The sequence below is a fragment of the Gouania willdenowi genome, chromosome 2 (assembly GCF_900634775.1).
Source record: "Gouania willdenowi chromosome 2, fGouWil2.1, whole genome shotgun sequence".
Taxonomy (NCBI): Eukaryota; Metazoa; Chordata; class Actinopteri; order Blenniiformes; family Gobiesocidae; genus Gouania; species Gouania willdenowi.
In genome coordinates, this window is record NC_041045.1 from 11,928,124 (window position 1) to 11,955,182 (window position 27,059).

Consider the following 27,059-nt stretch of genomic DNA (forward strand, 5'->3'; position numbering starts at 1 on the left):
GGGCCCTTAAAAGAGTATCTGTACTCTTTAAGGGTACATTGATGTAAACGTTGTGTTCACATCAATGTGATAAACTAAACACGCGCTCGCGATTGTGAGGGAATGGATGTGAATGGTTACCTGTTCGAGCCAGAAAGGAAGTGAGTCATCAAATTCTTAGGATCCCAAGGGGGAAAAAAAACCACGGGATCCAAAATCCTGGACAGAAAATGTCATAATTGCAAGTGAAAACATAACAGCAGCAATATGTATCCAAACATTAATATTAATATTCGGGCATGCGACTAATATCCAGGTGGAATTTAGGAAGCCAATATTTTGCTGCAACATATAACATGTAAATTGCAACGCAATATTTGAAGAAAGAAAATTGTTGATGCGAGTATTACAGGCTTAAATTTAGATTTTGCTCATATATTTATTTTCTTTCCCACTGTTATTTACAACCATTTTCCAGCTGGATTTGTTAATGAACAAAAGACGTAATTTAAAATGAATTAAAACAGGAAACAGCACTGTAAACTCGCATAAGTTAACAGAACTCAAATGAACTTAAAAGTGAAAATTTTCCAGAACTTAAAAGGTTGGATGAGTGGCTAGTTGTACTTTTTGATAACAGTTCAATTAAAGTGTTCTATGAATGTAGTTTATTTTTAAATAATCCCAATTTGAAACAACAGAAATAACTATTATTCTTAGCATGTCATTACTAAATTATATTAAATTGTACTGAAGTTGTGTTTTTGAGTTATGCTTACTTATAAACAAATATTGTTCCATTTACTCAAAAAACTATTAAAGTAACTCAAAAAGGAAGATCGTGTTCCACCAACTTGACATGAATGTGAACGACTTAATTTAGAAGAACAGGTACAGTATGAGTAATAAACATAATATACAAATATATTTATGTTTAAGTGTTGAATGTTTTTTCTGAAATGGCCAAAATTGGAGATAACGTTCATTTTTTGCACAATTATCCAGCAACTTGTTTGTTTTTTTAAAGAAGACGGGGCAGTTCTGTTGACGTTTCTTTTTCTCGCACTTGGGTTTACATAAGTTTCAGTGGCATCTTTTACAGTTCTAATGTGTAACAAGAAAACACAGCCATGGTTGGCAATGACATGTGCTTAAAATAAACAGCCACACACACTCGGTTATTATCTGTTAATAGGAGGTTAGGAGGAGACGTGTGTGTTCAGCTCACGTGCTCAGAGGTGGAGCTCTCTTCAGGGATTCATTATAATGTAGATGATACTGTAAATCTCCAACGCTGTCAGGTTTAGCTCCAACATTTATTAACACGTATTGTGAAATGTGCGTTTTCTTCAGCCTGGACTTATCGCAGCTCCGTTTTCTCTCTCCGCCATGAAGGAGGATCACACCTCTGTGCTTCAAAACTCATTAAAGTGGCCGGGGGAAGTTAGAAAACACACTTTGTGATTTCTGCAAACACGTGAAGCAGTCATGCGTGAAATCTCCCGACCTCTTAAAACCCATTTCAGAAAGTCGTACGCCGCGCACCGCCTCTGTTAGCCTCCGTTATCCTTCGCCCACATCTGGCACTTCCAGCCCAGTGAACATTTGTAACGCAGCCGTGATTAGAGCGTAGGACGGATACGGTAATAAGCACAGGAACCTTGTCAAGACGAAGGTCAGATCAGAAGACAAATAAATAGGAAATTGCTCCCTGCGAGCTTTCTCACTGTCACCCTTTGCTTGTTACCTTGAGTGCTAAAAGGTATTTATTTATCCCTCCCTGCTCTTTAAGCAGGCGTCAGCTCAGCCTAATTGCTAACTCCGTGTAGTGCAGGTGCTGCATCCAAGAAAAATAATTGAACAAACAATTATCACGAGCGATTTAGAGAGCGGCTACGACATCAGAAAGAAAAAAAACTGATTATGGCTGCAAAAATAACCAAACTTCACAAAAATGTGGGCCTAATAAAACACAATTTTATATTGTTGACTTTTATTTCCATCAGTGCATCATCAGATGAAGAATATTCACATTTTCACATAATTGATATTTAATCATGGCATAATTATAATTGTCATTTTACAGTTCTATGTACAGTTCTACACATATGTAGTTAAAAAACTATTAAAATATATTTCATATCAGGCTTTCCCACATTTTAGCATAAAAAAAAAAGAAATCAAGGGGTACACTGACACAAAAAAGGCTCAGATGCCCACATCAAAAATATTAAAACATATATTTTCATTGATTAGGAAGCCTAACAAGGTAACCAATAGATAGGAAAGAATTTGGATGAAAAATATTTGTTTTTAGTGTATTTTACAGCTGACCCTTATGACCCTACGAGATGCTAACAGAAAGCTAGCACAAGAGGAAGGTTAACTTTTATTAGGTTATTTATTTCAGGCTCAGTAATTGTGATTAATTGTAATTGAACTTCAGCAATTGAGAACATAATTGTAATTGACTTTCTGAGGATAACTGTAGGACTGATGAAAAAACCAGTCCTAAATATCTATTTAGCTTCGAGCGTGGCAACCAGTTCTACATGTTTGTTTAGCATAGCACGTAGCAACCAGTTCTACATGTTTGGTTAGCTTAGCACGTATCAACCAGTTCTACATGTTTGGTTAGCTTAGCATGTAGAAGCCAGTCCTACATGTTTGGTTAGCTTAGCACGCAGCAACCAGTCCTACATGTTTGGTTACCTTAGCACGGAGCAACCAGTTCTACATGTTTGGTTAGCTTAGCATGTAGCAGCCAGTCCTACATGTTTGGGTAGCTAAGCACAAAGCAGCCAGTCCTACATGTTTGGTTAGCTTAGCATGTAGCAACTAGTCTTACATGTTTGGTTAGCTAAGCACGTAGCAGCCAGTCCTACATGTTTGGTTAGCTTAGCACGTAGCAACTAGTCCTATATGTTTGGTTAGCTTAGCACAAAGCACCCATTCCGACATGTTTGGTTAGCTTAGCATAAAGTAGCCAGTCATACATGTTTGGTTAGCTTAGCACAAAGCAGCCAGTCCTACATGTTTGGTTAGCTTAGCATGTAGCACTTAGTCCTACATGTTTGGTTAGCTTAGCATGTAGCAATTAGTCCTACATGTTTGGTTAGCTTAGCATGTAGCAACCAGTTCCACATGTTTGATTAACTTAGCACGTAGCAGCCAGTCCTACATGTTTAGTTAGCTTAACACGTAGCAACCACTTCTACATGTCTGGTTAGCTTAGCACATAGCGATGCTGGCTCATGTCAATGTAAATTAGTTAAACTTATTAGACCTAATATGAAAACTGAAATATGTGTCATAATCGGGGAATAATCATTGTGCATCCCAAATCTAAATATTTAGTATCTCCTCCTGGTACTTTTCCATATGTGGAAAAGTTTGGACACTGTACAAGCATTTTCACGCTGCTTAAGTGTTGAAAAACTGCACAGATCCATGTTGGACTTGTATGTGCTCTGACAGCTGGGATGCTCCCAGATTCCCTCCCTCTATCCTGGGAAAGAATCCACAAACATGCGAGACGTCCGTGAACCCTCCTGGTGTCTTTCCATCCGCAGAAACAAAAGACGAGCACCGTCGCTCACCGTCAGGAAACAAACGCCACCTCACGACACATTCCTGCTATCGGCGGAAAGAGATCCCGATCCCAGTCCCTCCGAGGCGCTCGTCACTCCTCGTCCCCATTGTTCCTCAGCTCAGGGAATGTTTGTGTTAGATGAGAAACGGTGTGTCTTTACTGTCGCTGGATTATTTTCACAGGACACATCCAGCTGGAACGAGCTGATGGGAAAATGTTAAGATAGCACAGCCGGAGACAATCTTTCCCGTCAAAGTTAAGAAGGGAACCCACAAATCCTCACACAAAAAAAAATGACATTTAAAGCTACAGAAAAAAAACGACGATCAAAAACCTCAAAAGACTTCAAAAATACATAAAATTGCTGCCAATAGCCTTAGTTTTCTTAGAAATACACAATGTAGTTTCCAGCATTCCGTGTGTTTATTTGGAAATTTGGCATTAAGAATTCTACCGCAATGGTTCACCTCGATAATAAAGCAAGCAGCATAGGCACAGAAGTAGCTGTGGTTCACTCTCTCATGCCTGGCAGAGGAAACAAAGTCTTTTTTTAATTAAAAAAAATTGCCAAATCCATTCTTTGTGAGAAGTGATTGTGCACTTGCAAAGACGTAAAGAAGAGAATCTCACACGTCGTAGGAAGCCATAGAATAGACGGTTACAAGTGGTTCTTGTTGACCTTATGAAACTTTTTGTTACTGTAAATATGAGCGTAGGGATTTAAAACAGAGAAATAAAACTTTAGAATCCTAATGAGAGCTAAGAATAGTCAAGAAGCACTCAAGAAGTTCTACAGTAAGCAATGCAACTATTGGCTAAAATCAAGCTGAATAGATGGTTAAAGACTATTTTGATCTGACACAAGTAACAATAAGGGACATAGGCAGTATATACTATCTACTATAAATAGGATGATGACCGTTTCCATGTAGTCGTTGGATCCATAAAAATGCTTTTGTTCATATCGGGGAATTTTTCCGTACTAGATTCACGAAGGGTTTAGTGGTATAAAAAAAGTGTGCAAACGGCACTCCACGCGCTAATAAGGAGTACAAAGCCCAGGGAATCAGGAGTGTGCCACTGCTGCGCTTCCCAAGGCGCCTTCAATCCATTTAGCGCATTTCCCTAATGAATTTGCATAGTAGGCAGATCTCTCAGGGGGAGCAAAAATATGGGAGGAGGAAATGCAAATAAATGTACGCAGGGGGAGCAATGCGACTCATGATATCTGGAACTGTTTGCGGTGACAGTTTTAGTAGCAGAAAATAGTACGACTGATAAGCAGGGTGCTAGCACACATGCAGAGATCATCGCTGCAGTATATTAGGACAAAAAACACAGTGGAGATGGAAAAAATGCTCCAGTTGTGTGTGTGCACGCGCGCGCGTGTGAGAGAGAGAGAAAAAAAAAAAAGTTGGACATGCGTCCATCACTGTCTCACACACATGCACGCAATCAACAGCGCGCGTGCACCCATCTGTCACTCACAGTCACATCCACGCACATTTCTCCACTGCGGGATGAATAAATAATATCTACTTATCTGCTGTAATTCATCCTTCTTTTTTTTTAATTCGTTTCCTTTACTAACACCTCCATTTCTGCTTCTTCACATTTTTTTTTCACTTCCATACACTCATGTTCATCCTCCATGTTCAACACAATAAGTACAAAACGCTCATTTAAATAAGGGGGGTCTGCACCATTTCTGCACGTGCACTAATTATTGCTGCAAATTAGTGAGTTCCGCTCAGCAGGTGATGAAACTAAAGGATTTAGGGAAGCAACTGATTTACCACCCTTTATCAACCATTGTAAAACATCAGATAATAATAATAATAATAATAATAATAATAATAATAATAATAATAATAATAATAATAATAATAATAATGGCTTGGATTTATACAGCGCTTTTTTCAAAGAGACTCAAAGCACGTACAGAAACCATTATTCACTCACATCAGTCATACCGGTGGTGGTAAGCTACAATGTAGCTACAGTTGCCCTGGGCCATACTGACAGAAGCGTGGCTGCCATTTTGCGCCTCAGGCCCCTCTGACCACCACCAACATTCATGCACAATTCATACCCATTCATACTAGGCAATGTGGGTAAAGTGCCTTGCCCAAAGACACAACAACAATGACTTGAATTGAGAGGGATTCAAACCCCCAACCCTTCGGTTATTGGACAACCCACTCTACCGCTGAGCCACTGTCTGAAATCCGGCCTGTCAACCTTTAAATGAATTGCGTTAGCGAGCCTGTAATTGCGTTGAAATTCAAGCCAACTGAACTCATGCAACTTTTCAACAAACCACCAGAATATCAAACTTTTGTAAAAGAGAAAACTCTCTTTTGAATGCTTCTGAAGTCCCTAACTCCCCGGAGCTTTTCATTTTGCCTGGCGGCGTCACTTTTTTTTTTTTTTTTGGTCACATTTCGACGCAGGAACAACAGGTTATTTGCTCAAACTGTTTTGGAAAGGGAAAGTCTTTCGATCAATGGTTTCCTCCCGGCCGGCGCCCCCTGAGGAATTGTGCAGTTACGTCTGTGCTTTGGGTTTTGTTCCCAGCACTCCCTCTTCCTCTCCTTCGCCGTCCTTCCAGAGACGCATCGTGTTGGCAGTGCTTATGTAATAACAGATGGAAGCTAGAAATTGCTTCTCGTTATTCTCCTCTCTCCATTTATTTTTAATGCTACAAGCATGAATGTTTCTCTTTCTCTCCGTGTGTGTGTGTGTGTGTGTGTGTGTGTGTGTGTGTGTGTGTGACCTCGGCAGGCCAGCAGCACCTGTCAGGAGTGGATCCACCGTGCTTGCGTGCCTAATTAACACACAAGGAATTTGGTGGCCCAAAGCGCGCAACATCGATGGGAAGAAACAAGTGCGGGGTGCAATTACGATTGGTTGGCGCATAGAGTAACAACACTGAGGAAGAGGAGAAAGAGGAAGAGGTTATGTGATGTGGATGTGGCAAGTTTAACATTGGCCCCAAAGCTAAATATACACACACACACACACACACACACGTACAACAGGTCAAATCTAACTAACGCTGATGACTGAGATTCATAAATTAGCATAAAGTATAGGAATAATTACCAGATCAATACTTTTCTTTAGCCTACCTGGTAACCAGCACTAGGTCACTGGTAGCCTTATGAACTGCTTAGCCTACCCAGTAACAAATTATTTTTATTTTTAATTTACTATTTCAGTTATAGTCTAGATTTTAATAGATTATACAGCATTAGTTTATGCCATTTCTAACGCTTCAATTACTCTTATTATGTATTGATCTGATATGGGATGGTAAAAATGTTTGTAAATACACACCAGAGACCACCAGTGCTAATGTTGTATATAAAAAAAATTCGTCATAGTTTTCGTTTCATGAGAAATTATAGAAATATACGTTAACGAAATGAAAAATGAACTAAAACTATATCAAACATATATATTGATATTTTCTTCAACTAATAAACTATAATTTTGTCACATGGGACGAAATCGATTATATCTGCAACAATTTTAGTCGACCAAAACCTTAATGTCATTAAGTTAATTAAAACTAGACTAGAACTAAAATAGTCCTGATGACTACATTTAAACTGAAACTAAGTTGCATTTTAGTCAAAAGATATGACTAAAATCATCAAAATTTTTTGTCCGTCTGCAAACAAATAATGAAAAAGTCACTTGCAAATCCTTGCTAAAGCATTGATAGAAATGAAAATACACAAGATGATATGGAAATATAGAAACATATTGGGAACAAAAAAAGATCGAGAGAAAACAATAAGCAGACAATATTGGTGAAAGAAATCTCAGTTAAAAACATGTAAATCTGATAAATTTTTTTGTGTTTTTACCTAATTAAAAGTAGATTACGATTAAATACAGTCATTATTTGATTAAATTAGCATTGATTAAAAACATTGTTTTACAACAAAACCTTTATTGCATTTATTAGTAGGACCCTAGTGTAATGCACTTCATTTTTATTATTATTATTTTATTTATGACAAAATCATCACATTTTGGAGGGCCTAAACACGTTAAAATACTGCATATTAGGACTCGTGAAAAAAATTGATATTTTGAGTGAAGTGGACATGTGAATGACAAAATCCCCATTCATCGCTGCTTGCAGCTTTAATTGTCTTTACCATTCTCTGTCTAAATATTACTTTTTATGCGCTTGTGTGCGTCCTTTACGCCTTCTTGCCTCTTTCTCTCTGTTATTCATCTTTGACAACGGAAAAACAAACATCGCGCAGAAAGACCCCCAAATGTGGCGACGAACATCAGGATGTTTTGGTCTTCCTCACACATCAATAACACCATGCTGTAGTTTTGATTTACAAACCGTGTCACTTTTTTTTTTAAGTCTCTTTTCAGACTTTAAGTTGAAAAGAATAAACTTAAGATGAGGCATAAAGAAAAAAAAAAAAAAAACCTAAGATAAAGAGTTTATCCGTGGCGTTGATGTCTGATCTGCTCGGGCGTTGATTGGGTAATACGGCGCCATCAAAGTGCAAACATCTGAGCATCTGACTGCGACCGTAAAGAGGTTTGACTTTGTGTCCACCACATGATTTATTTATCAACTCAACTGCAGTTTTCATGGTTAAGATTGGGGTGACGGTGGGAGGGGAGGGGGGGGGGGGGGAGAGTTGAAAAGGCTGCTACAAGGAGCAGACGTGACCTCGGCGTGACGGGGGGAATCAAAAAGATCATGATCACTCTTGTGCCTACGTCGCTGAAAGGGAACAAATGGTACTTTAATATCTGTGCATACCAAAAAGAGGTGGAAAGAGGGGGGGGGGTGATGCAGGAAAACGGTGATGAATAAAACAAAAAGAAACAAGAAAGGGCTGCGGCACTCTTTGTGAGGCGCAGAGGAAATATGTGCCGTGTCAAAAAGCCGTCGTCTTTTTATCTAATGGGCGCGGCGGCTGTAATGCATCCACGCGGCCCCGGCTTTAATAATTGAACAGACATCAGGGCGGCACCTGCTGGGAGCTCAAATCATCGCAGCGGCTTTGAACAAACCGCTGTGACATCACGACATCAGGCATGGCATTGCAGACTGAGGGGAATGAAACAAAAAGGAGGGGTGCAGTCATGGCGGCGAACTTGCCCTCAGGCTATGGAGTAATGAGCAAGTCTCAACGGAGCCTCTGCAGGGTTACTGTTTGAAAACTGTTTCTTGTCTTAATAAATCCTAAATGTGTAATTTACTGGTTGGAGAAGGGACAGCCAAACAACAACTCTGCTGCGCTGGAGGAATGTGAAAACCCATCCTGACAAACATATCCTCAGGTGTTAACGCCTTTTCCCCTCAACGCGCAGTCATTGAAATTCCTGGTTTTATTAAACCGTCCGAATCAATCGAACTGAAATGTTCTTTGGATGAATCAGAGATGAGGGTAAACTTATGTAAGAAATGTTCAAAACAGCGTTCATCTATGTCATATTTTTTTAAGTGACAATAACTGGACTACATCTTTAGAAAAATACATGTGATCAAGTGACATTTTTGTCGTTTTTTTTGGAAGGTATTCAATAGGGTGCACCTAGTTTAATTATGTTCCAATGACCAAAATAGGAAGCCTTGCAAAGTATTTGGTAAATCAATGTATATTTACGGGATCCACCTCAAGGTTTGATTTTTTTACAAGGGATTTTTACATTTAATATAGCATTTGGGTTATTTTTGTTTTTGCTGGAAACATTCATATATTTTACTTTGGGTAATAAAGTCTAATAAATAACTTCTTAAAATCTACTTTTATCTGAAAGCCTTCCCTGATTTTTAGCAAATTCTAACTTGTACTTATGTTTCTGTTTTTTTAAACTGTTTTAATCTCTGACCTAAACTTTATATCTTTCATTTTCTAATGTATAGCTGCCTTTGGAAAGCTTTACCTGAAAAGTGCTATATAAAGATAAGTTAGTTTAATACAAGGCACTATTGACACAATTACACAATTAACACGATGAATTGATCTATTTTCTGTTCTTAATGTGTTTTATTTTTATTTTTTTTTCACTGGCTTGGTGGATCTCAGAAACAATGATAAAAAATGTATCAAAATTTAAAAAAACATTTGCCCAAGTTATCTTTTTACCCTAGTATGCAATCAAAACTATTTATGTATACCATATCAGGTTGATAAACATGGAATGAAATACATATAAAGTATTTTATAAATAAAAAAATAGTCTTCAGGAAGGGTAAGAAAAACGATATAAAAAGAGAGGGGCAGCATTACACCTTGGGGAGGGGGAAAGGAACAGGGGAGAGGGAGTAAGGGAGAGACAGTGGGAGGAGTCAGCAGAGTCAACCATGGTTTTTGTTGTGCTGAAAGTGTAATGTGAAGCTAGTGTTCTGCATATTGCGTTGTTGGGTGTGATCTATGGAAGCAGTGCGTAAACTCTAAGTTCCTCGACTAAATTCTTAATTGAGTGAAACTACACTAAAAATTAAGGAAATTTTGACGAGAATTTTAGTCAAAAGACAATAGCTGCATTTCCGTTACCCTTGGAATCGCGCAAAATCGAAATGGTGCAATAGAAAATGGTAATGGAAACACCTGAATTTCGAAAAACACTCAATTATCGCAAAAAGGTTTTTACGCTTTCATGAAGAGGTATTTCAGACATTTCGATATTGAAATGTGTCGCAAAAACGCTATGGAAACACTTTTTCCGCAAACACACGTCAAAGAACGTGACGTACCTGGTCACATGACCATTGCTCTCCGAGAAAACATGACGTGTAAACAGAAGAGGAGACCGCGATATTACTTAGCATTATACTTAAAAATTATTACTGCCACATTTGACATGAAACAACACAGGAATTGTCTCGTAGGATGAGATTTCATGGGAGTTACAAGGCTACTGCCCAAAGAAACGTTCAATGGAAACACGTTCAAAGCGCAATTACTGTATACTTTGTTGACATTTCAAAATATCGCTTTTCTTTTGCAAAAATCTGTAATGGAAACCCATCTGCTGACTATTCTTTTAATTAGTTGTTGCATGTTGAAACTGAAGTGTTGCTTAACTTTTTAAGTCACTCGCTATGTTTTCATTACCCTTGGAAATGCTCAAAATCTAAATAGCGCAATGATGACTGGTAATGGAAACACCTGAATTTCGAAAAAAGCAAACACTCAAATATCGCTAAAAAGTTTTTACGCTCTCATGAGAAGGTTTTCAGACGTTTCGACATTGAATTGAGTCGCAAAAGTGCTATGGAAAACCACTTTTTCCGCAAACACACGTCACAGAAAGTGACGAACCTGGTCACATGACCACTGCTCTCTGAGAAAACATGGCGTGGTACGTGTAAACAGAAGAAGAAGATCAGGACATTTCTAAGCATTATACTTTCAAATTAGGCAGTGGTTATTCGTACGGTTGCTGTAGCAATAGACCGACATTCTATCTGTACGCAACGCCCCTATTTGGCCGGTTTACGTCATGCGATAGGTCAGTCATTGGCCAGTTTAGGTCGCAAGACAAAACCTTACCCTAAACCTAACCTTAATTCTAAAAATTGTTGTGATATTGGTTTATAACCTAACCCTAAACCTAATCCTAACCCTAAAACGCTACGTACGTGTACGTCGGTAACCGTACCAAAAGTACCGGGGGTTGTCCGTACGGCAACCGTACAAATAGACTCTTTCTTAAAATTATTACTGCCACATTAGACGTGAAACAACAAAGGAATACAGAGTGTTATAAGGAGTGTCTGAGTGTCCTTCTCACGGTATTAGATTTCACTGGAGTTATGAGGCTCCTGCCAACAAAGTTCACTGATAACGCGTTCCAAGTGCAGTTATACTTTGTCGGTTTTATTTTCCAACATTCTGTAATGGAAACCCAGCTCCTGACTAAAACCAATTCAAGTGTCTAACAGGGTTGATTCTGCGGAGAAATGTGTGAATAAATAGTGAACATTTCTTCTCAGCCTCATTCTGAACTAGTGATCAGTGTTTGTAAATGTGCAGTTTGGACTTTTATCCTCCTGCTGGACAAACACGCAAACACTCCTCCAAAAGCACTCGGCTCGGATCAAAATCACAGCCCCTCTAATCTCTCTCCTCTCGGTTTCACTTCGGTTAGCGAAGCGTATCGACAGAGGAGCAGTTTCACAGCTCGGGTTTCTTCTTCTCCGCAGCGCTGTGCTCCACGGCTCTTGCTGTCCCGGGGCCGATTCTGTCTCTCTTCATGTCTCCGAAACGGAGACGTGTGCAGAGGAGAGAAAAGGAAGGGAAGGAGTGCAGCCAAGAGGCCCGAGGCTGAAGCTGGAGCCCTCTGTGGACTCCGACCCCGGGTCATCCAGCACCTCGGGTCAGCCCGTCCTAGTGAGGAAGGAGAAAGAGACTCCCCCGGTGTCTTCTGTAATCAACATTTAAAGAACAGCTGGGAGGAGGAGGAGGAGTGTGTGTTTGTTGTGCACATGTGTTTACTCACACTCGGTTATATCTGATGTGTCGTGTGTGTGTGAGTGTGTGTGTGTGTCCTCCCAGGTTCGGCATCGAGGTCTTTGCCCGCAAATACGAACTTGTCCTCGACTTGCCAACAACTGATGGAGAAGCTGTCGGAGCTTTTCTGTCTTTAAAAGTTGGATAAATTGGAATATATATGTGATGAAAAGTAAACAAAAACAATTATTCAAATAAATTAAAAGATTTAAGACTAAAAAATTGCAAATACTGTAACCGATTTGTTTTTAAAACATCACACAAAACGAAAACCTTCAAGCATAAATAAAAGTTTCAGAACTACTTTATTAAAGATGAGGGGGAAGTTTGAATATATAATAATAAAAAGTTATATATGAAAGTTTGAATTTATATAATAAAAGTCTGAATTTACATATGAAAGTTTGAATATATACTGTATCATATTAAAAGGTAGAATGTATACAGTATATGACAGTTTGAATATACAAAGTTTTAATATATGTAATAATAAAAGGAAGAATGTATATATGAAAGTTTGAATATCTATAACAATAAAAGGTTGAATGTGTATATATATATATAAGTTTGAATTTATATAATACAAGTCTGAATATGAGTTTGAAGATACATAAAAGGTTCAATGTACGTATATACACTATGAAAGTTTACAATTATATATCAGGTTGAATATATATATAAACATATATATATATGAAAGTTTGAAAATATTAAAGTTTGAATATATGAAAGTTGCAATATATATAAAAAAAGTCTGAATCTATGCAATAAGTCTGAATATACTGTATATATGAATGATTTAATCTAAAATAAAAGTTTGAATATATATAATAAAAGGTTGAATGTATATATGAAAGTCTGACTGTATATGATAAAACTGAATACATGTGAATGTTATAAAATATAATAAAAGTCAGAATATGAATTTTGGCATCTTGGCATCTTTTTCCTGCACATACGTATATTTTTGTGTAGTTACTATGACTGGAAGAAGTACATTTTATTTATCAGATATTTATCATATATACGTTCAATTTTTCATATGGCAACATGTGAACAAATAGAATGAACTGCTAACTTAACCCCACCCCTTTATCTTTTCACCTTTTTCAAAAAAATGTTGAAAAACCTAAAAGAGTAGAAGGAGGAGCGTCACTCGAGCTGTGTCATTTGTTTCGTTCCCGTAATCCATAATCAGATGTTATTACGGGCTATCAAACTTCTTGAAATCGTGACAAATATTTGTCTGTTGTGGAACGCAAGATTATAAATCATCAGATTAGACATGGCTTCTGTTTTTGTTACACATTTTACAGCAAAAAAAATGTCGGTATTGACCCAAAACATGTCGATGAGAGTTTAGTTCATGCTGTTTCCATTTCAGATGGTATGTCCGTCATATTGCCAGATTACTTGACAACAGTTAGCACAACATTTGAAACATGTTTTTTTTTTCTCTTTCAGAAAGTAAATTCAATAATTTATGTTGGTTTTTTGCAATCAAGAAATTCCAAGGCCCGACTTCACAAGTGTCTTAAAACTAGTAATTAGTGCTGAATATCGTCAATGTGTCCAAATGTGGCAGTAAAGAAAGAGGATGTTAGTAAATGGGTTGTATTTTAGCCCCGCCCCTTACTCCCTTGACCGCTGAGTCAGGGTACATGTTAACCTAATCAAACATGTGGGACTGGTCGCTACATGTTAAGCTAACTAAACATATGGGACTGGTCGCTACGTGTTAAGCTAACCAAACATGTCGGACTGGTTGCTACATGTTAAACTAGCCACACATGTGGAACTGGTAGCTACGTGGTAAGCTAACCAAACATGTGGGACTGATCTCTACATGTTAAGCTAACCAAACATGTGGGACTGGTCACTATGTGTTAAGCTCACTAAACATGTGGGACTGGTCACTACATGTTAAGCTAACCAAACATGTGGGACTGGTCACTACGGGTTAAGCTAACCAAACATGTGGGACTGGTCACTATGTGTTAAGCTCATAAAACATGTGGGACTGGTCACTACGGGTTAAGCTAACCAAACATGTGGGACTGGTCACTACTTGCTACGCTAGCCAAACATGTCGGACTGGTCGCTACATGGTATGCACGCCAAACATATGGGACTGGTAGCTACGTGTTAAGCTAACCAAATATGTCGGACTGGTTGTTACATGCTAAGCTAGTCACACGTGCGGAACTGGTAGTTACGTGGTAAGCTAACCAAACATGTGGGACTGGTCACTACATGTTAAGCTAACCAAACATGTGGAACTGGTCACTACGGGTTAAGCAAACCAAACATGTGGGACTGGTCACTACATATTAAGCTAACCAAACATGTGGGACTGGTCGCTACATGCTAAGCTAACCAAACATGTCGGACTTGTCGCTACATGCTAAGCTAGCCAAACATGTGAGACTGACAGCTATGTGTTAAGGTAACCAAACATGTGGGACTGGTCACTACGGCTTAAGCTATTCAAACATTTGGGACTGGTTGCTACATGCTAAGCTAATCAAACATGTAGGACTGGTCACTACGTGCTAAGCTAACCAAACATGTGGGACTGGTCGCTGTATGCTAAGCTACCTAAACATGTGGGAGTGGTGGCTACGTGTTAAGCTAACCAAATATGTGGGACTGGTGGCTACGAGCTAACTTAACTGTCCTGAGATTTTTTAGACAATTATCATAGAGAGAATTTTTTCAAGTGGGAATATTTAAATGAAATGTAACATATGCTCACCTACATGTAAAAATCAGGAGTGAATGTGCGTTGAAGTGTTTAGTTGAGGTAAACAGACAGACATGGAAGACTCTAGACAATAAATAAGAAAAGGAAAATAATAGGATTTATCAGATCAATCTATACAATAAATAGATAAATATTAGTGAGAAAGTGAGAAAATAAGACCAAGTATCCACCAAAACCATGAATTATTTTTTTTCCCTTTTCTCTGAGAATAAGAGAGCCAGACAATGTTTTTCCGTTTGCATTGTTTGTTTTGGATCTATAAATACTTTAACCACCTTGCGTACAAGGCTAACACAACACATAGCTACTGTCACACAACATTGGAGTCCACCATCTGACTAATTGCATGGGAAAGCGATCAAATCGGGCTCCGGAGAACCTGCTAAGAGCACCAAACATGGCCTTCCGGTCACACGGTAAAAGCAGTGTCACCACCGCTGCCAGCAATAATAATTTCAATAATTTTCTGTAATTTCAGCTGCCTGAAAAGAGCAAGGAGAGTCGAGAAAACAAAGCAGCGGGCCAAGCTCTGCCTCCATGCACTTAAACGACGAGATTCGCTACAGCAAAAGTGAGTGCGTCTAAAAACAGCCTCTGCAGCTGGTGAACATGGCAAGGGGCGTCGCGTCCACAGTCGCAGTTTACTCCCGCCAAATGTATGGAATCAGACAGTTGCTAAAAACTACAATTACAGGTGATATACGGATTGAAATCACAGGGGCCGCTTTTTTTGTGCAGGAAAATTGTCCTAATGAGAGGTTTGGCGATTTGTGGGGAGGAAGGGAGGGACGGGCTGGTCCCGCTGTTGGAGTAAAATGTCTTTCAGTGTGTGCGTGTGTGTGCGTGTGTGTGTGAATAAACAGCTGCACCTGCTGCTGCGCTGCACACTGCCACAGTTAATGATATCGGATGATATCATTAGGCAAAGTGCTCATAAACAGATGTTGGAGGCGCTGTCAGCTGAGTCCGTGTGCGTCTCCGCGAACGTGTTATTTGTACAGGTTTGTTATGCTAATACGCACTTTGTTAGCACACAGGACGAGCGCAGGAAGACAGCAGATGATGCAAACTGCACCTTTGAGGCCCATCGCGCTTCAGCAGCTGGAGGCGACTCCATCAAGAGGATCGTAACCAGCAATGCACAGATATAGGTTTTTTTTTTTTGGTTTTTTTTCCCCACAAATCAATTTGAACGTCTTCATCCAGTCACGGAAATTAAAAAGTGAATCAATTATGGTCTAAAAAGGATTTAAAAATGGATCAATGTGTAGTATCTTTAATTCTAAAAAGTGCACTTAAAAAACACATTTTACATTCCTCTGTTGTGTAAATGTCGTCATAAATCAAATTTGCCGTCAAACGTTCAACGTTTCTTTGCAGTGTTACTTTGTTGACTTAAAATCTTCGCCATAGTTTTTGTTGTCTATTTTATTTAAATGACAACAACTGGACTTTGACGAATTAATAAAATACAGAGTTAGTCGACCAAGACTACATTTTTTGACTAAATTTTGACTAAAACTGAGTTGAAATTTTCTGTCAAAATTAACCCTTGTTCTTTGAATTTTTTTATGGTAAAATGAGCAAATTCAACATTAATGTGCTCTGGTTTGCACTTCCACGTATAAATGATAAAGTGTGTGAGTAAATCAGTGCCTGCTGGATCGTCAATTAAATTTCCCTGATTTTTGGGAATTTGGGGAACATTTCAGAAAATAATTGAGTAAGATTTTCCAGATTGTGGAAAAATTTTGATTTCTTTCAACAATTTGAAATTAAAAATGACTGTCGTCATGTGATATAAGAACGGGAAAACTGAGCTCTGCAAATATTGTGGATTTTAATAAAAACAATGTATTTGAAGGAACTGAGATATCTACAGCTGAATTAGTTGGTAATTTACAAAATGTTTCATTTTTTTTCTATAGTTTCAACTTTCCTGAAAGGGCACTTTATTTATTAATTTCGAACTCCCTCCTTCCCTCTTAATTAACCCCTGTAGTGCCATTGGGTACCCCATTTTAGAAACACTGCTCTAAAGGGCCAGATTTGGCCCCGGGGCCTTGAGTTTGACGCATGCACATTACAGCATTGTCTCAACAGTTGAATGGGCAAATGTGAAATAAAAGTCCAGTGCTTTTATTCTGAAGGGTATTTATGATATTATGTGTGAGTGACATTTTTTTAATAGCGTCCATAACTTTGTTTGAGTTTAAGTGGGAAACAGTTTGTTGGATGACATTACTTTGTTGTATTTAAAGAGTAACTAAAACCCTGCTTTCTGCTGATAAGCCACGAGGGGGGAATTTTTTTAAACAGCTTCTGATGAACTACGGCCGGGCCCGTGGAACGTCTGCACGTACCACGTTCCCGAAAAGGACTCGATTCCAGCGAGTAAAATAAATCAAATTGTGTGAAATCGTAATCTACGTTTAATTGCCTTTGAAACGATATATCACATGACTATGTTCAGATAAATTTAGAAATTACAGGAAAAGGGGGTTGGCCCCCTTTCAAAAAGGTGTCCAAAAGGCTTTTGACATCTGCTCATAGAGAATCCATGTCAAATTACAACCCGATTCAACAAACATTAACGGAGGAGTCGTGATTTGAAAAATGGGCCCCCCGGGGCACATAAGGAGTGATGGGCACCATTCATATATTGGTATGTGTCAATGATTCGGTACCACCCACTGTCGCAATATTTAACTCACAAACAAATGAGAAAACAACTTTAATGGAAATTGCACAAAAAAGAAGGACCCCTCGGGCCCCTAATTGAATTGTGCGAGGCATATTCATAATCTACCTTTGAAACAATATATCACACAACTATGTTCCCATAAATTTGGAAATTACCGGAAATGGGGGTGGGCCCCCGGGGGCCATTTTAAAAAAAGGGGCTCCGAGTCTCTCATCATATTCATTGATGAGTATTCTTACCAAACTGCATTCCAATCTAAGAAGAACTAACGGAGGAGTAGTCATTTGAAAAATGGGGCACCCCTGTGCCCCCGTGACACATATGGTATAATGGGCCCCATTTATATATCGGAATGCGCCATTGATTACGTACCACCAACCGTCGTAACATTTGACTCACAAATTAGCCCGGCCTAAAAATGCCTTGATTATGGGCGTTACTCCTGACTCCAAGTAAGACACGCCCACTCAGCCGGTCAGTGACAGACCATTGCCTGCTCTACTACACACAATACACAGCCCACAAGCATAAGCACACACACGCTATATTAGTCACAAACAGTCCCTGCTCTTCTCCCGTCATGAGCCTCTCACACAAAAACCAGGAAGACATGCACACAGCAGCGAGAAGTACATCCACATTCACGCACACACAGCAACAGACGGGAATACACACTATACAGTATGTGTCTGTACGTACACAGATGTGTAAAGAGTACTGTTACTGTGTATCCTACTCAAGTAGAATTACTGTTACTTGATTGAAATTGTACTCAAGTACAAGTAAGTCATTCATATAATAATCAAGTACAAGTAAAAAGCTCAATTACCCCAACCCCCCCCCCCCTTATCTTTAGTAATAAATCGTGCCACGGTTCCCTTACATACGTAAACATCTCATGTATAAACTTAAAAACCAAGAGATCAAATCTTGCATAAAGACATCAGTATAAAATAAAAGGTGTGTCAAAATGTACAATTTATTTTAAAATAAAGTAACGTAACACCAATGAATTTAATTAAAATTGTAAAAAATTCTCAGACGCTAAGTATAGCTGTAACTTCATGAACTCTATAACAGTGCCATACCAAATGTGCCATGTGGGTAACAACATACTAGGTAGAAACCCCATCCCGAACCAAAAAAAGTGCTAAAACAACCTCCATTCAACGCTATTTGGGCGCTGTGCATTACATTTAATCTGATTGGTCGGCTATGATGTCATGCATTTGATTTTTTTTTGTAATTTCACAATGTCAGTTGATCATTTAAAAACAACAAATAATAAAGTATTCAGTAACAGTTGGGTGCAGAAATGTAATTAATGACTTTACTTCTTTTAAAATGTACTTCAGTCCAATTAAAATGACTCATTTAGGAATATACGTACCATTACTTTCACCTCTGGTAGACACATAGCTTGATGAACCCTCTGATTAGAGCAGAATCTGAGTCAAAAACACCACCAACAGAACGCACGGAGCATTGGAGTTCCTCATTGAGGCCGTCAATCAACGCTCATTGAGGGCTGTGATTGGAGGAAACCCTCTTCCCTCCTCCCACCTTTTATAGGAGGGGCGGGGCCAACAGTGAAAGTTGCTGAAGCATGATAATCCAAATAATCTGTTTCAGCCAACAGCAAAATTAAAATGTAATAGCCGGCGTTCAACCCTTCGAGTCCAGTAACTCTGATATTTTGTACTAAAATATTAAAAAGTTGGACTAAGATCAATCAACAGCACTACTTAATACCCAAATAAGAGGATTTGGGGTTTAGTTACTCTTTGAGCTCAGATGACGCGACCCCGTCCCACCTCTCAGCAGCGAGGCGTCAAGTGTGACTTTAACAGGCCTCGTACACGTGTTAACAGATTTCTGTAAAAGGTTAACGTCCTCATGTTATTCTGCTCAGGCGCTGCCACTTCACCCCCACCAGGAGGAAAACAGGAGGCGCCACCATTATGCTCATTTGTCCTGTCAGGAGAATGACAGGCCGGCTGACTCTTCCCCAGATACCACCATTAGGTAACACTCTGTCATCTGCCGCTCCCTAAAAACCCCCCCTAATTATTTCCTCGTCCGCAGACAGGCGGTGTAGGTAGTTTTTAACCTTTCACGTGCACCTGGGGAGCCCTCCTCCGGGGAGCCAAGGTGCCTGTGTGGCATTCAGTCATCAAAACATGACCTTTCATGGCCGTTCCGAGAGCAGTTGGCACCGGGTGCCACGCGCCGGCTAATGCTAATGTTGATGACTAATTTATGTATCTGCGCTGAGTTTAGGGCAGCAACAATGAGAGGGGAAAGAAGGGGGCGCCGCCGCAGCAGAAGGAACAGAGGTGAAAGGCGTTTTTTTTCCGGGGAGGGGGAAGGCGGGGCTTCTGAGAACGACAGGGAATTGAAGGCTAATTATGTTGCAGCGGGTACGTTCAGCGTGACCAGCGAGCCTTTTTAAAATTTGTGGAGTGCAATCTGACTAACGTGGCTGACCTTTACTTTGGTAGCCCAAATTGCGGGAGACCACAGAGCATGCAAGATGTGTGCATATTCTATGACCTAATTGGTTTTCTTTATGCGAGGTCCGGCACCTTATGTCAAAAACGACCAACAACTGAGAAACATTTTGCATTTTCATTTTTCTTTTTACTACAATCTATTTTAAACCGTGTAATTAGTTTTTTTAGCGTCAGGTTAGCATTCTATTAAATAATCATTGTGTTCACGTGAACGGTTTATCAACTTAAACAAAACCTGAAACCTGAAGTTTAACCAATTCTAACCAATTCTTCTTAAAAAACTTTTTTTTTTTAAAAAAAAAATTATTAGAAAATTTATTTATCAATAGTTTCAGAATTTCACGTGCAGCACTTCGGTTAACTCCTATTTAAAATATGTGCTGTATAAATAAATTGGATTGGAATACATTAGATCTATAAAAATAAAATAAAATAACACATTTTATTAAATGCACTAACTTAACTAATAAAATATGAATTAAAATGATTAAAACCATTTATTTTAAATAAATGAAAAAAAAACACATTCATGAATTAAATAGAAAAATGACAGAACAATTTAGTTAAGTTGTTAAAGCCTCATTACATTCTAATTTTGGGAACCACTAAAGTGCATAAATGTCACGCAAGAACAAAAGAGAAGGTCTAGACCTAAAAACAATATGAATATATAAGATTTCAAAGAACAGATACCACCAATGAAAACCATTGAATCCTCCAAGATTCCTGATTAGGAAGCAGTAAATGGAATCAGAAAAGTGCATTAGTCGCTCCATCCTGTGTTTGTGTGTTTAGATCATTGTGTGGAAGCATTAAAATAAAGCCTCGGGGCTACAGTTATCTGACAAAAATGTGTTTATACAAAAGATTTAAAAATCGTGTGAGTTCATAAATTTGTGTTAGAGCGAAGTGCGAGAGCCTGAAGATGAATTTCACAGAAAATGAGGAGGAAAAGCAAATGGAGCTAATCGGATCAGAAGTAAGTGATGGTGCTGCAATGCTGGAAAAACACTATTTGTACGAATCAGACGCGCGCGCGGGTGTGTGTGTGTGTGTTTTTAGACAAATCAGGGAATTATTTGGCCTGTAAAGTGTGATTTTTCTATCTGAGGATGCCGACGATGAAAGGTCACGCAGTAGCGTTTCCCTCCGAGCGCTGTGGTGAAATAAACACAAAGCAAGACGGATTTGAGCCGCCGCGCGTCCTCAGCATCCATTAGTGATTTATCCTTCCTTTCTAATCCCTCGCTCAGGCCGCCGCGCTGCCATTAGGCCTCAAAATTACATGTTCTATCACCAGCAGCCGCTCTCACCTGAGTATTGGATCGCTGACGCTGATATGAATAATTAATAGTGAGAAATCGGTTGCGAGCTGCAGTTTAGTAATGAGCATTATGTTTCTTTGCTTTCCTTTTCCTCTCCTCAGTGTCTCCGCTGAGAGCTTTTTCTTCTCTTCGTCGGCTGTTCCTGGTTCGACCTGCGATTTCTTATCGTTTCCTTTAATTAGATGCCACCAAATAAATAAAATAAACAGCCACCCAGAGGTGATCAGACGGCCACAGGCGCCTGGCATCTGTTTTACGGCCCTGCCATGCGATAATAGGGAGATAAAAACTACCAGATTTTTAAGGGAATGTGTATTTTGTCAAAGGTAAAGAGAAGAACAGATGTAAATGTAAAATAATAGGGTGACCATACGTCCGGATCATCAAAATGTACGGGTTTCCCAAGGACCCTGAATGTATGTAAGGGAACACGTTAATTTAAATGACCATAACTCCGCGAATCAGTTTCTGAAAGCTAAGGATCAGTATGTCAATATCGTAATTTTAGGAAAAGAGAAGAGACTGAAGTCCAAGACTGGGGACTTGTTGCTATGTGCAAAGCAAACCAAACATAGTGGTCTGGTTGCTACTTGCTAAGCTAACCAAACATGTGGGTATGGTTGCTACTTGCTAAGCTAACCAAACATTTGGGTCTGGTTGCTACTTTGCTAAGCGAACCAAACTTGTGGGAGTTGTCGCTATGTGCAAAGCTAACCAAACATGTGGGTCTGGTTACTACTTGCTAAGCTAGCCAAACGTGTGGGACTTGTCGCTATGTACTTAGCTAACCAAACATATGGATCTGGTTGCGACTTGCTAAGCAAATCAAACGTGGGTCTGGTTGCTACCTGTTAGGCTAACCAAACATGTGGGACTAGTCGCTATGTGCTAAGCTAACCAAACACAGTGGTCTGGTTGCTACTTGCTAAGCTAACCAAACATGTGGGTCTGGTTGCTATGTGCTAAGCTAACCAAACAAATGGGTCTGGTTGCTACTTGCAAAGCAAACCAAACATGGGTCTGGTTGCTACTTGCTAAGCTAACTAAGCATGTGGGTCTGGTTGCTACTTGCTAAGCTAACCAAACATGTGGGTCTGGTTGCTACTTGCTAAGTTAACCAAACATAGGACTTGCAACTGTATGCTAAGCTAACCAAAGATATGGGTCTGGTTGCTACTTGCTAAGCAAACCAAATGTGTGTCTGGTTGCTACTTGCTAAGTCAACCAAACATGTGGGTCTGGTTGCTACTTACTAAGCTAACCAAACATGTGGGTCTGGTTGCTACTTGCTAAGCTAACCAAACGTGGGACTTGCAACTGTGTGCTAAGCTAACCAAACACGTGGGTCTGGTTGCTACTTGCTAAGCTAACTAAACATATGGGTCTGGTTGCTACTTGCTAAGCTAACCAAAGATATGGGTCTGGTTGCTACTTGCTAAGCAAACCAAATGTGTGTCTGGTTGCTACTTGCTAAGCTAACCAAACATATGGGTCTGGTGCTACTTGCTAAGTTAACCAATATGTGGGTCTGGTTGCTACTTGCTAAGCTAACACGTAGGAGTGGTCTCTAGAATGGAGCTCTGTCCCAGTATTGTTGGTAGAAGCACATTTACCATCTACAATACGCAAAGAACAAACAAAAATATGAAACGGACACGCCACAGACTGTCAGAAAAAGCACTGAAAGACGTGAAGGAGACATTTTAGGTTCTTACAAACCCAACCAGCTCACAATAAGTAATTACTTTTTAAAGAAATTAAACTTTGTGGCTAAATTTGATTAGAATTCATCTATTTTAACTTGATAAATAGGATACTTAAGTAAACTAATTATCACCAATAATAATTCTTACACCCCAGGGTTGCTTTTTTTTTTTTTTTTTTTTTTTACAGTGCATACCTTCATATTTATTTAATGAAATGAGAGAAAAGAAAAGGAAAGGAGGAAGGAAGACAGACAGCAAGGGAGAAAAAAAAAAAAAAAAAAAAAAAACTTTCCTGCATATGGAGTGCTTCTTACAACTAATCAGCAGACTGTTGGTGATTGGGGCCGCGGGCGCCAGGTTGGCTGGGGCCGTGGTTAGCACGCTGCCCAGGTCTTTGCTGCAGACTGCACAGGTTGGCCTGCGCTCTGCTGGGGAGCAGATGGCGAGCCAAAGCTTGTAGTCACACTTACCTTCCCCACTAAATCCCTAATCCCTCCGAGGACGCTCCTCCAAGGCAGGTTTTTGGAGGCAGAAATAGGGGTTACAATCTGGACCGCCGCGACGCCTGCCAAAACACTCACAACACAGAAATGCAAATTAACTTATTTGTGTTGTCCGCCGGCCAAGGCGCCGCTTCTTTGGCGAGTAATTAGGATACCTTGAAAAATAGTTGTAAAAGATCAATAATTTGAAATGGATAAATAACAATGCTAAAAAAAAAAATGCTAAAGTGGGAGCGCCGTTCGCCCGGAGCGCTTTACCACGCTGGCAGCTTTTCACCTGGAGGTCCGGCCGCCAGGTGTGGCATTTGATCCGTGCGCAACAGCGTCTCTGTGGAGGCGCTTCAAATACGGCAGCTTGAATAAGCAGCAGCAGCAATAAATAAATAAATAAATTAAAGAAAGAAGCGCCCCCTGAATCAGTAACTGTTAGAGGAGGCGGAAGAGCCTCGGTGACACCTTTCAGCTGTGCTTGTTGGCTGAAGACACACACACACACACACACACACACACACACACTGTTATTACCCTGGTGTCAGCAGCACTCGATGGGCGGCAGATGTTAATGCACTGTTTTAGATACAGAGGCAGTAATAGAAAAAGGAGAGAAAGACATTGATTAGCCAAGAATACACAGTCACTCAGAGGTGAGGCCTTACGCACACACGCACACGCTGTGAGTGGAGTTTATGGCCTAAAAAATGCAGAAAGTGTAATTCAGAAATTAGGTAAAGGGCCCCTCAAAACATTGTTGTACTAGAATTACTACAAAGTTTTGATATGGATGTTTTTATCCTAAAAAAAATCACTAGAGTACAGAAGTTATGCTAAAAAGGCCAAAGTATGGATTAGAGTTTTAAATCTTTGCCCGAGGTCGAGATCGGACGCTGGCGCGGTAAATGAACGGTGAGGTGATGTGTTTCGATTAGTGCAAGAAAGACGCACAAAAGACGCAAAACGGGTGACTATAGTAAATAAAGCTGAGTTATTAAAAAAAGTCGCCTCCAATCATTCTACATGTGCACGCATGGATTTGAATCGTGTCGGACTCGAAAGTGCAGCCAGGCTGGCAGCAACAACAGGAGCTGAGGAACCTCAGGCCACCCCCCGCCCCCTGCCCCCCCACCCGAGAATGCCCCAAGGACCAAGCGTGCCCAACCACCGCCCCAACCCCTCACCCCAAGGCACCCGTCCAGCGCCCATCCCCGCAACCACGCCCCAGCACCCAACCAGCCCAGGGAGGCCACCGCCCAAGACCCAAACAAAGGAGCAGAGGACCACCACCGTGCCAGAAGGAACCGGAACAGAGGCAGCACCGGCAGCCCACCGCAGGTAGACACCCTAGATCACTCTTCATCAATATCCTCAGTGGAATGAGTCTTAGTTATTGTCAAAATCAGGCCCACCTAGGGGCCCCAGCCAAACCGTCATACCGGTATGTGGCGTGTACACGAGCAAGGCGGCGGAGCAGCAAACCCCAGCAATGCAAGGCACCAAAGGGGGGGGCTGCCCTGCGTCACACCCACAGGCATGCAAGGGAACGGAGGCCCAACACCACCCCCAAATGACAGGTCCAAATGTGTGATCCCACCAACCACCCAACCCCTGTGTGAATGCGTGTGTTTAGTGAATGTATGAGATGCAATTAAAAGGGGATGGGGGGTAGTGGTGCATCGTGGATGCACGTGTATGTGGTGCATTAGCTCTGGAGGGTACCTGGATTCCCTCTTCCCTTTCCCCTCACCTAGGTGTAACACTGCTCTCTCTTTTTATATCCTCCCTCTAATAAAGTTTTTCTTACCCTTCCTTAGGGAGGGCTGGTGATGGTCACAATTATGCAATAAAATTGACAGGTGAAACATGTCAGTAGATCAAAGTAAATTCTGTATAAATGAAACCATAACACATTCAAAAAGAAGTAGCTGGAACTAAAATCGATTTTTTTTTTTTTTTAATCAGAAAAAGACTAAAGTACAGATGTTTTTTTTTTTTTTTTTTTTATCCTAAGAAGACTAAAATACAGATGTTTGGTTTTTTTTTCCGAAAAAGTTCACGATGAAAAGACTAACATCCCCATAGTTTTTATCCTAATAAGACTAAAGTATGAATATTTTAAATCCTAAAAGCTTAAGTATAGATGCTATCATCAAGTACAAATAATTTTACAATAAAAAAACTTAAGTAAAAAAGTTTTTTTTTTATCCTAAAAAGTACAGACAGAGATATGTATATATTAAGATTACAGATGTTTTTTTTAATCTTGAAAAGCCGTATAGATGTTCACATCCTAAAAAGGTCAAATTACTAACATTTTTTTTTTTTTTCAATTAAAATAAAGTCCTGATGATTTTACCATAAAAAGAGGTTATTGATCTTGAAAGGATTAAAATACATATGATTTTATCATCAACAATATTTTACATTACAGTATAGATGTTTATATCTTAAAACAAAAAAGCACAGATGTTTTTACAATGAAAAATACAAATGTTTATATCTTTAAAATACTATTGAATAATATTGAAAAGGCAAAAGAAAATATGTTTTTAATCTTAAAAAAAATAAAGTACAGATGGTTTTGTCTTGAAAACATCAAGATGTAACCATTCTAATCATGGAAAAATTAGTGTGCAGATGTTTTTACGTCGTAAAGACTGAAGTTTGGTTAAAGTACAGATGTTTAATAATCCTGAATAATCCTGAACATCTAAATATATGACATTTTCTATTCTTTAAAGGTTGTAAGTTATGAAATAAGTGAGATGTGCATCCCGAACGGGTGTTTCGAGTGTGTGCAGAGGCAGAAAACGCTCTGCTGGGAGCAGCCCGCCAGATCGCAGCCCTCTCTGGTGGAGCAGCTGTCCCCTCCCGGTTGGTTCAGATGGTCCCAGCGAGGGAAAGGTCAGCATCACACCGAGGGTTAAACTGGACTCATTGGGAATCTGCTCCGGCTGCGTCGGCAGGGATTATTCCAATTAAGGCTCACGCTGGCTGAAGGCGGGATTACAACGGGATTCACACGTGGGCTGGGCATGGATTATCTGGCTGAGAAATGACAGACTGGCAGCTTCCATGGCAGCCAATAAAATGGAGACCGAAAACTCACAAAGCAATAATAAATAAAACACAACACCAGTTTAAATAATAATAATCAATCAAAGTCTGTGTAGTTTTCACATCTATTTTACAAGATGTATAATGGCTTTCAAAGATGTTTTGTTAGATTTTGTGTTTAAAATGAATCCAGGATCAAGATTAAACTAATTTATTGTTCTCCATCTGTTAGAATTTATGATAGTACATGTTCCTTATTTTAATACATTTTTAACTATTAATTCTAGTCGTTATCCACTCAAAATTTAAGTTTTAAAAAATGTGTCGCATAACTTTTAAAAGAAAATTGAAATCTGATGAGGAAAAAACATTTTTTTTCTTCTTTTTTTGTAAAAGCAATGACGTTTTTTCTAAA